Source organism: Drosophila mojavensis, unplaced genomic scaffold, assembly GCF_018153725.1.
Source record: "Drosophila mojavensis isolate 15081-1352.22 unplaced genomic scaffold, ASM1815372v1 contig_49, whole genome shotgun sequence".
In the NCBI taxonomy this organism is placed as follows: domain Eukaryota; kingdom Metazoa; phylum Arthropoda; class Insecta; order Diptera; family Drosophilidae; genus Drosophila; species Drosophila mojavensis.
The window spans coordinates 3471798-3482343 of record NW_025318872.1 but is presented as its reverse complement, the minus strand read 5'-3'; positions in this window follow the sequence as shown (position 1 = coordinate 3482343).

Below are 10546 nucleotides of genomic sequence, written 5' to 3'. Positions count from 1 at the left end.
ACCCCATAAAGTATATATATTCTTGATCAGGAAGACGAGCTAAGTCGATATAGCCCTGTCCGTCTGTTCGTCCGTCCGTCCGTATGAGCAAAAGGATCTCAGAGATAAGAGCTAGAGAGCTGAAATTTGGCATGCATACTCGTGTATACCATAGGCAGTACGAGTTTGCTTTATTTTTTCGATAACTCATCCGATAACTTTTTATCGAGAATAATCGAAAAATCGACTTTGTTTTTTTAGGCTAATTTGAACAATTTTGGACCTGGAGACTTCAAATTTCCGTTGTATATAAAGTTAATGGATACAAAGATTTTGTAATTTACAGATTTTGGATACCACGCCCCATTCGCCCCCAATTTGTAAAAAACGCATTTCATATTTGACCAATTCCAATTATTTTTATTAAGATTATTTATATTATTATTATTTTGTTTTTCCGTGTGCCTATAGTAGTTACTAAGTTTAATTGGTTCATGTTAACCGCAAATAACTTGATCGCAGTTGTGGTTGGCGCTGACGCTGATGCTGACGGCGACGACGACTGCGACTGCGACTGCGACTGCGACTGCTGCCGCCATTTTGCCCCCATAATTAACGTGTCATGGCCGCCATTGTGTTGTGCATGCATTAAATACATTAAATGCCACAATCATTGTAATTAAATTATTGACTGATGGCTGCCTAGAAAGACAGACAGGCAGTTGGATGGCGCGGGCGGACGTACAGGCAGAGCTTTTGTGTGGGTGGCGGTGCGTATGCGTAATGTGGGCCACAGCTGTGCATGCATGCACAACTGTACCACCATCATCCACTTGTATCTGTCTAACGTACCCATAATACGCATTAGCCTCAGCTGGCAGCTATACCTGCCTCCCTCTCACTCTCGCTGGCTGCCCCTCTCCCACTCCCACTCGCCGAACGACTGTCTCTAAGCTCTGGCAATTAGGCAAAAGACGTAAAGGAAAAACTTGGCCGTAATTCGATCGTTTGGCATAGCTTTACGCAGCCCAACTCAGCCCGTCCTGACAGGCAGCCCATCAGCCGGCCAGCTCGCAGGGGGTGTGTCCTGGCATTCTGCTGCAACCAATCAGCGCGCTCTGAGCTTTGGGGTTGCCGTAGCGAGCAGCTATTTGTCCTTGTCGCACGCACAGCCAGCAGATGCCAACGGAAAGCTAGCTAGCTAAGACTTGGGTAGGGGAAGGGGACCGCGAGCTAGCAAAGGATACTCTCTGTGTATATTGGCGTGTGTAGTTGTGTGTGTGTGCCTGAAGAGATGGCTGCGACCAAAAAGCAAGACAAATTTGCTCGTTTTATTAATAAAATAAGTCACGCAAAGTAAGTCGAACATCATTATTAGGTTAAAGCCCTAAAGCGGGCGCATTAGATGTACACACACACCCACACACAGATACACACTCATTTAAGTGTGTGTGTGTGTGTGTGTGTGTGTGTAAATATATATGGAGTAGGGTCTGTGCAGCTACACTGACAGCGAGAAGGTGAAACAATGCAAATGTTCTTTAAGAACGACTTTATTGAAATAGAGATATCAGATCAAATTAGAAATAAATATTTGGATGATTTTCGCTGATTCATTAACAGCTGCTTCTGACTTGATTGAATCTAAATTTTGTTAAAATTGCGTGGTATGAAAATGGGCTTAGCAAAATAAAAATTGACAAGTATTAACAATTAATACAAAATAAAATTATATTTAAAAAAGAAAAACAAAACAAAACAAGTAAGAAAGCTCTAGTCGAGACTGCTCGACTACGAGATCCCCTGAACCCTTGGAGCAATAGATATTTCAATACTTTTTCGCGACTTTCAGCTTACACAAGAAACACGCACACACACACACACACACGCACGTACGCAAACACAGGCATACATACACACACACGCATACATACACAAACGCATACACACACACACATACACACACACATACACAAACACATACACAAACACATACACACACAAGCAACCACGCATAAACACGCATGGGCTGCAGTGTGCGCTTACTATGAGAACTTAATTGTTTAATAACTTTTTTTATGGACGTACGATCTTCATGAAACTTTTAGATTATGATTATAACATGAATATGCATGTAATTGCCAAAGCACAAGTCTCTAGTATTTGAAATACGCTTTTTACAAAAGTGAGGGTGAGGGGGTGAATTTAGAGGTGGGGGGTAAATTTTAACAAAAACCGAAATTGTATAAATTGCATATAAGCATACATTAAAAATTTGGAGACTCTAGCAATAAAGGTGTAGAAGATATAATTTTATAACTGGGTTTCGATAAGGTTTTTTATCGATAAAAAAGATCGAGATGAGTTATCGATTTTTAATGATAAACTTGATATGCGCGCTGTAATTACGGACATTTAAAAAAAAATTGAAGTCTCTAGCTCTTATATCTTCTGAAATCGACGCGTTCATACATACGGACAGACGGACAGACGGACGGACGGACAGACGGACAGACGGACAGACGGACAGACGGACAGACAGACGGACAGGGCCAAATCAACTCAGCTCGTCGCCCTGATCAAGAATATATATACTTTGTGGGGTCTGCCACGCCTCCTTCTCCCTGTTACATACATTTCAACAAAACCATTATACCCTGATTTCCCATTGAAAATGGGTTCAGGGTATAAAAAACAAAAAAAACTTAATAAAAATCACTAAATTAATTAAATTCGTTTTTAAATCACTCATCAGATTTCTTTCAGTGTAAATGTAACATGCAATTAAGTCGCTTTAGCTGGCATTATTTCTGAGGTATAGGTAGCTTCAACTGCGATTGCAAATGGGGCTGGGCGTGGCTGGGCCGTAAGCTGTCTGCTGCCGAGGTCCTTAGTAACTGACACAAGCTGATTGTTGCGAGCACTTAAACTGCGCCCCGGAACTGACAACTTCAGCGGGTCGGAGCCATTGTTTTCTTTTATTGTTTTTTCTTCATTTGACATGAACGTGCGGAAGAGCCCCAAGCATGTGCTAAATATATAGAGTGAGTGGGACAGAAATAGAAATAAAGCGAGAGCTATTATTATACCCTGAACCCATTTTCAATGGGAAATCAGGGTATAATGGTTTTGTTGAAATGTATGTAACAGGGAGAAGGAGGCGTGGCAGACCCCACAAAGTATATATATTCTTGATCAGGGTGACGAGCTGAGTTGATTTGGCCCTGTCCGTCTGTCTGTCCGTCTGTCCGTCTGTCCGTCCGTCCGTCTGTCCGTCTGTCCGTATGTATGAACGCGTCGATTTCAGAAGATATAAGAGCTAGAGACTTCAAATTTTTTTAAAATGTTCGTAATTACAGCGCGCATATCAAGTTTATCATTAAAAATCGATAACTCATCCCGATCTTTTTTTATCGATAAAAACCTTATCGAAAACCAGTTATAAAATTATATCTTCTACACCTTTATTGCTAGAGTCTCCAAATTTTTAATGTATGCTTATATGCAATTTATACAATTTCGGTTTTTGTTAAAATTTACCCCCCACCTCTAAATTCACCCCCCACCCTCACTTTTGTAAAAAGCGTATTTCAAATACTAGAGACTTGTGCTTTGGCAATTACATGCATATTCATGTTATAATCATAATCTAAAAGTTTCATGAAGATCGTACGTCCATAAAAAAAGTTATTAAACAATTAAGTTCTCATAGTAAGCGCACACTGCCGCCCATGCGTGTTTATGCGTGGTTGCTTGTGTGTGTATGTGTTGGTGTATGTGTGTGTGTATGTGTGTGTGTGTGTGTATGCGTTTGTATATGTATGCGTGTGTGTGTGTATGTGTGTCTGTATGCGTGTGTGTGTATGTATGCCTGTGTTTGCGTACGTGCGTGTGTGTGTGTATGTGTGCGTGTTTCATGTGTAAGCTGAAAGTCGCGAAAAAGTATTGAAATATCTATTGCTCCAAGGGTTCAGGGGATCTCGTAGTCGAGCAGTCTCGACTAGAGCTTTCTTACTTGTTATTAATGAAATGGCGGTGTGGGAACATTTTACTTAACTTCATTTGAATCGATGGGCGATGCACGTGCCCATCAGACGTGCTAAGCCTAATTTTTATAATAATAAAAATCTGGCATCGAATTGCAAATGCGTCTTGCGGTTAACAGCGAGGGAAGGAGATAGTGAGAGAGAGGGAGAGACGGGGTGCTGCTCTTTCCACGGGCAATTACAACATTTTGTGTCAGTTTGCATGGCAAATCCTTTTGTGATGCGACGTCTTCTCATTGTTTTTTTTAGCATAATTCCCTGAAATCAAGGTTGGAGTGTGTCAAAGATCAGGTTACGAGCGGCGGCCTTCTCAGATGCCGCTCGGTTGCTGCATCCGCATTTGAGTTTTGATTCTCGGTAAATTAACTTCTGAAACGAGCAACAGAAACCTTCCGATTTGGCTCAGTTAGCTAGGGGTACTTTGTTTATGCGAGTGCCGCAAAAAGGGTCTCGCCTCAAGTGCCAACATCCTTTGGGGTCAAAGGCGGCGGTTCCTTTATGATAAAAAACACAAACAGGGCATGTTTAAGAGTCTTCAGATAGTATATTAATATGCTTATATGTTTCTCGATCTTAAATATACATCGAGCTATCTACTATATTTGTTTGATGAAACATTCTATTGTATTGGGAATATCAGTTTCAGGTATTTCCCATATACTTTTCAGCACTTTTTATACGCACTTTATTTTGATATTTCATATTCTAGTAGATACATATGTACATAAGTACACGCCTTTTGTTGAAGGAAATGAATAAGTAAGAAGAAATAGAGAGTAGAAACAGTAGTAGACTTTCAAATTTCCTAATGATGCTAAATGTTGTCTTTACGTTGTTTATATATTACTCCAATTTGTTTATTCTTTGTAACTAATTACTACATATATTTAATGGTTCTATGAATATGTGAAACAGTTAGTGCTTATAAGCCATTAGTTGAATTCTTCATAAAACTTTAAAATTTTCTGACTTTCCATACCTCTGGTAACTAAGCATTCATAACGATGAATAAACAGATCAGAAAATGGACGATAAATATATTATGATGTATATATATGAATGCATAATAAGATATACTATATTTATAATTGTAATTGTAAGTATAGCACAATATCAATTTAAAATCATTTATTATTAAAATATAAACATTAATTATCAACTATTAACAAATTAGATCATTTTTGCGGATCCATGCTTCACGTAGATTTAATTCAGCTCTAACAGTCTTATTAAAGGTCAATTCACTTCATGAATAATTGCTATAATTATATTGTATTATACAAGGAGACAGGTTCACGGTCATTAATTTCACATATTCCTAATTGTAGGCTCTCTCGGAGCAGAGGATTCGGGTGGGTCCATTGGCCCGCCCACGTTTGCGAAGGTTCTATCCACGTTCCGAGGCACTTTTCAGTGGCAGTGCTTGGCTTGCCAACCGGGTTATGCTTATTAAAAGCCTCTTGTTGTTATCCTAGGCATAGAGTAACCTTTCGCCCGCCCAAACAATTAGAGCGCTAACAAATGCAATTACTCCTCACAAAGCCCTTGCCCTATCGCCCGCCCTCCCTTCTGCCTGCTCCCTCCGTGCTTCAGTGCCTGCCTCCACGGTCCTCTCTCGGCAGCAACACAATTGCTCTCATTGGCAACAATTGAGCCGCAGAGCATATCCTGCTCGTCCTGCCAGCAAAAAAAAAAAAAAAAAAAAAAAGTTTACCAAACGCGTGCCACATATTAAATTACATCGAAATATGTGCACACGAGGCTGGGTCCGGGTCCTGGTCTGGGTCCAGGTCCGGGTGAGCACCCCCGACGACCGGGAGAGAGGGGTGGGCGGGGCAGTTTGTAATTTGCTGGCATTTTCTAAATGATTTTATCAGCAGCCTGAACACACACACACTCAAAGATATATACATATATATATATTTTGTTATTTTGATACATTTGTTTGATTTGCAGCTATTTATTGCTATGATTTAATTTGCCGCGGATAATTGTCATAAAATTAGATTTTCAAAAATGTTTGCGACTCTCAAATTAAAGGGGTTCGCGAACAGAAGGGCGGCACCAACTAAAGTGGGCGGAACCCATGACATTTATTCAACATATTTCCTAGTTAAATGTAACCTAGACACGAAAATCGAAGTACGAACTATTTGACTATTTGTTGATCTTTTTGACGATCGTGTGCAGACTCACCTCGAGTATAGAAATGGATGGATATCCACCCAATCGATTACACATTACACATTATACCTATAAAATAATATTAACAAGTAAGAAAGCTCTAGTCGAGACTGCTCGATAACGAGATCCCCTGAACCCTTGGAGCCATAGCTATTTCAATAATTTTTACATATATACATACACACACACGAATACACACACACACACATAGAACGGACATTGTCAACGCCATGCTGGAATCGGAGGAAGCTTGGGAACTAACAAGCACCTTCGCGGCCACAGTGATGATGGAGCTCCGCAGAGTCGAGCGAATGAGAAGACGAGCTGTCCCAGGCTAAGGTAGCGCACAGTGCTTGCGAAGCAATGCTTTACGGCCGTCCCGCAAGCATCGCGCACTATCCTAGCCAACACACAACTTGCAACTTGTATTAAGATTGTTAATAAACGAATATAAAAAATAAAAAAAAAAAAAAATAAAAACACACACACACACACACACATACACAAACATTTACACACACACACGTACGCAAACACATACACAGACAAGCACCCACGCATAAACACGCATGGGTTGCAGTGTGCGCTTACTATGAGAACTTAATTGTTAATAATTGTGGACATACGATCTTCATGAAACTTTCAGATTATGATTACATGTATTTGCCAAAGCACAAGTCTCTAGTATTTGAAATACGCCTTTTACAAAAGTGAGGGTGAGGGGGTGGATATAGGGGTGGGGGGTAAATTTTAACAAAAACCGAAATTGCATATAACCATACATAAAAATACATTTGGAGACTCTAGCAATAAAGGTTTAGGAGATATAATTTTATAGCTGGTTTTCGATAAGGTTTTTTATCGATAAAAAAAGATCGGGATGAGTTATCGATTTTTAATGATAAACTTGATATCCGCGCTGTAATTACGGAAATTTGAGTCTCTAGTCTCTAGCTCTTATATCTTCTGAAATCGACGCGTTCATACATACGGACAGACGGACAGACAGACAGACGGACAGGGCCAAATCGGCTCAGCTTGTCACCCTGATCAAGAATATATATACTTTGTGGGGTCTGCCACGCCTCCTTCTGCCTGTTACATACATTTCAACAAAACCATTATACCCTGATTTCCCATTGAAAATGGGTTCAGGGTATAAAAAGAACTTACACGTGATCCATAGATAAGTAAAAATGAACATCTGTATAACTATTGACTTTTTTGCAAGTGAATTTCTTATGTGATTGCTGTTAGATAATTTGGAGATTTGCACTTTTAACTCTCATATGTGAAACAAGCATACAAAACTTGGAAATAATTCAAGTGATTTTTTGCTATCTAATAAATAAATTTAAGAAATAAAGGGCTGAAATCAAGGTTTTTCGAACTCCTACTTCTCACTTTTTTGATTTCTTCCCTTAATCTGACTTATTTTTTCAAGCCAGATCTGACGGGAAAAGCGAATAATGGCAACACTGACACTAGTTGCAGTCAATTTATTTTTGAGTCTAGAACTTTATAAAGGAAAAAAACTGTTTTTTTTTTTTTTTATAACGAAAAAAATAACTTTTCGTGGAAACTTAAAAATATTTGAATTAATTGGTAACTTATTTTTTAATAAAGCATCAGTTGAAAAACTTTCGTATTTGATATTAGAGAAATTTGTTAAATGTACTGTATAAGCTTGATGTTTTTATGTGAAGCTGGTCAATATGAACATATACATAGGTTAAGGTGAGGCTCATATCTCCACAATAGTAGTTTTCAAACTGAAAATGATGTAGCAGAGCTTATATTTGCCACACCTGCGTTCATTGTCTGTCAGTTATCGTCCCAATTTTAAGTATAAGTAATAATATAAGTATTAAGACTATAACTGTAAGATAATAAATAATAATATACACGAAATAATAAATTTCAGCTCTCCTTTCATATCAAACAATCGAAATATAAACAAAAACAGTATATGCGAATGTAAGTCAACAAAATGAAGCCTTCAAGGTAGCAAATTACTTAAATCGAATAAAAACCGAAAATGAATTTACATTGTTTCCAAGAAAGGACCTTGTTTTGAGTATCCTAAGGAAACACTTTCATCCGACGAAATATTCCCTCAGAAACACTAAAGCCTTTTGTCCTTAACAAATTCATTCACTAAACGTTTCATTCATCAGATTTTAATGATGCGAAATCTTAAGGCATTCCACTTACAGTCTGCAAGTCGGGCTTGAATGACTGTCTGACTGCCTGACAGAGAGACAGGCGGACAGACTGACTGACAGCCTGTTTGGCGTGCTCAACAAGAAGTCATCTGATTTGACCAGCAGAAGCTTTTCATGTTTATTCTCAAATAATTGCCAACACGTGCCCTATCAGCGTCAATCAATCCAAACAGAGAGTGCCGGGGTTGGGGGTTGGGGGCAGGACGCGGCTCTCTGCAGGATGCAAACGTTTTCACACTTATGCACAGCGCTTAGTGCATTCAAAACAACCCGCATATACATATATATATATATGTAAGCGTATATTCATAAATATTCTGCTACCTGTCCGGGTGGTTGTTCACGTCCTAAGTAGCCGGATTGCTATATAGAGAGCAGCCTTCGTCTGGCTGATGCTTCTAAGGCGATAAGAGCTCGCCTCTGTGCCCCGTTGCATTGTCATTGTCATTGAGGCAGCGCGTCTCACGCTGTGCGTTTCTGTGGCAATTTAATCAAATTAGTTTTCTCACGTGTTGTCCTTTTTATCCCACCTCCATCGCCTACCGCCCCACTCACAGCAGGCAGGCCAGTTAATCAAAATATAACAGAGAGTGCAAACCCCCTTTAGGAACAAGGGCAAGAACAAAACCTCTGCGTATTATTGAGAATAGCTTCATGACTTAGTGAACGGGAATTTGCGCAATACTTCAAAGCCGCACTAACTGATGGCTAAGGTAGTGTTACTCCTTTCTGAAATATGCGTTAAGTCCCTGTGTCTGTATCAAGAGAAACGGGTTAGAGAGTATTTCCCGGTGTCGAAAGGAAAGGGGCCAGAATTAGTTTTAGGGATCTGAAAATATTGTCTCAAGGCATAAAAGATATTCTGGATGGATGCTATGTTCGATTTAAGCGAATTGCAATTTATATATCATAGAAGAACTAGGAAGAATGTAGCATTTTCTGTTGTTAACGAAGCCCGAAAGCAGTATGTAGTTACTTAACTATTCCATACCATAAATATGTAGATGTATATATCTTTGACAATTCAGTTCAATTCACTAACTTATTCGCTACATTTTGAATTTTTATCTGTGAAGCTGTAAAATATCCACTACCAATCCAATTTGCCATGTCTACAATGGGTATAGACATATCCACTATTTTATAGTAGGATTTCAATGCGAGTATGTTTATCAGGTATAGAATTGCTCTTTATATGATTTATTTATTGACCTGTATTAGTATGTAGTAGTAATAGAAGTAGAGTAGTAGTAGTAGTAGTACCAATAGCAAAAGTAGTAAATGTAGTAGTAATAGTAATAGTAGTGGTAATAGTAGTCACTATTAAAAGACAAATTCACTCAATCGTTATAGTAGAAATTAATACTAACAATAGCACAGGCACAGGCAACTGGGGGCCGTTCGTCTTATTCTTACATGATTTACTAAAAGATATTTTAATTATCTTCTAATACATACAAACTTCACAAATTGGAATCACTATTGCCAGTTTAGCCTATTTCAGACTATAAATTTTGTACATAGCCTTTTGTTATAACCTATATTTACGTATAAATTTAGCATATACGCAATTCTACCTATTTTATTCTATTTCCAGTTCATGTTGTAGTTTATATCGTAGAATATTACTTGCCCGGCATAATACTTTATAAGATAACAACTTGTCGCGGAAGGCAAATATCGAAATTTGCTGTTATTCAAAATTGACGAAGAAAAATGCTCTAGTCGAGACTGCTCGACTACTAATCCCATAAATCCTCCGAAGAATTGATATTTCAATAATTCCTCGCGTTCTTCTGCTCACACATTAACACGCACCGACTGTAGGGTGGGCTTACTATGGGAACTTGATTGTTTATTAACTTTTCTTGTCGATGGACTAGCTTCATTTTTACGATCGTAATTATCACATTAATATTCGTGTATGTGCCAAAGCACAACTCTAGTATTACAAATAGATGGGTGAGGAGGTGGATTTGGAGAATACCTACATTTACTTTTTGAGGTCAGCACCGCCTCCTTCTGCTTGTTACTTACATTTATCAAAACCATTAAATTTTCTGACAGTATCTAGCTTATTCCGATTGCGGGAAACAATTATGAAATTGCGGA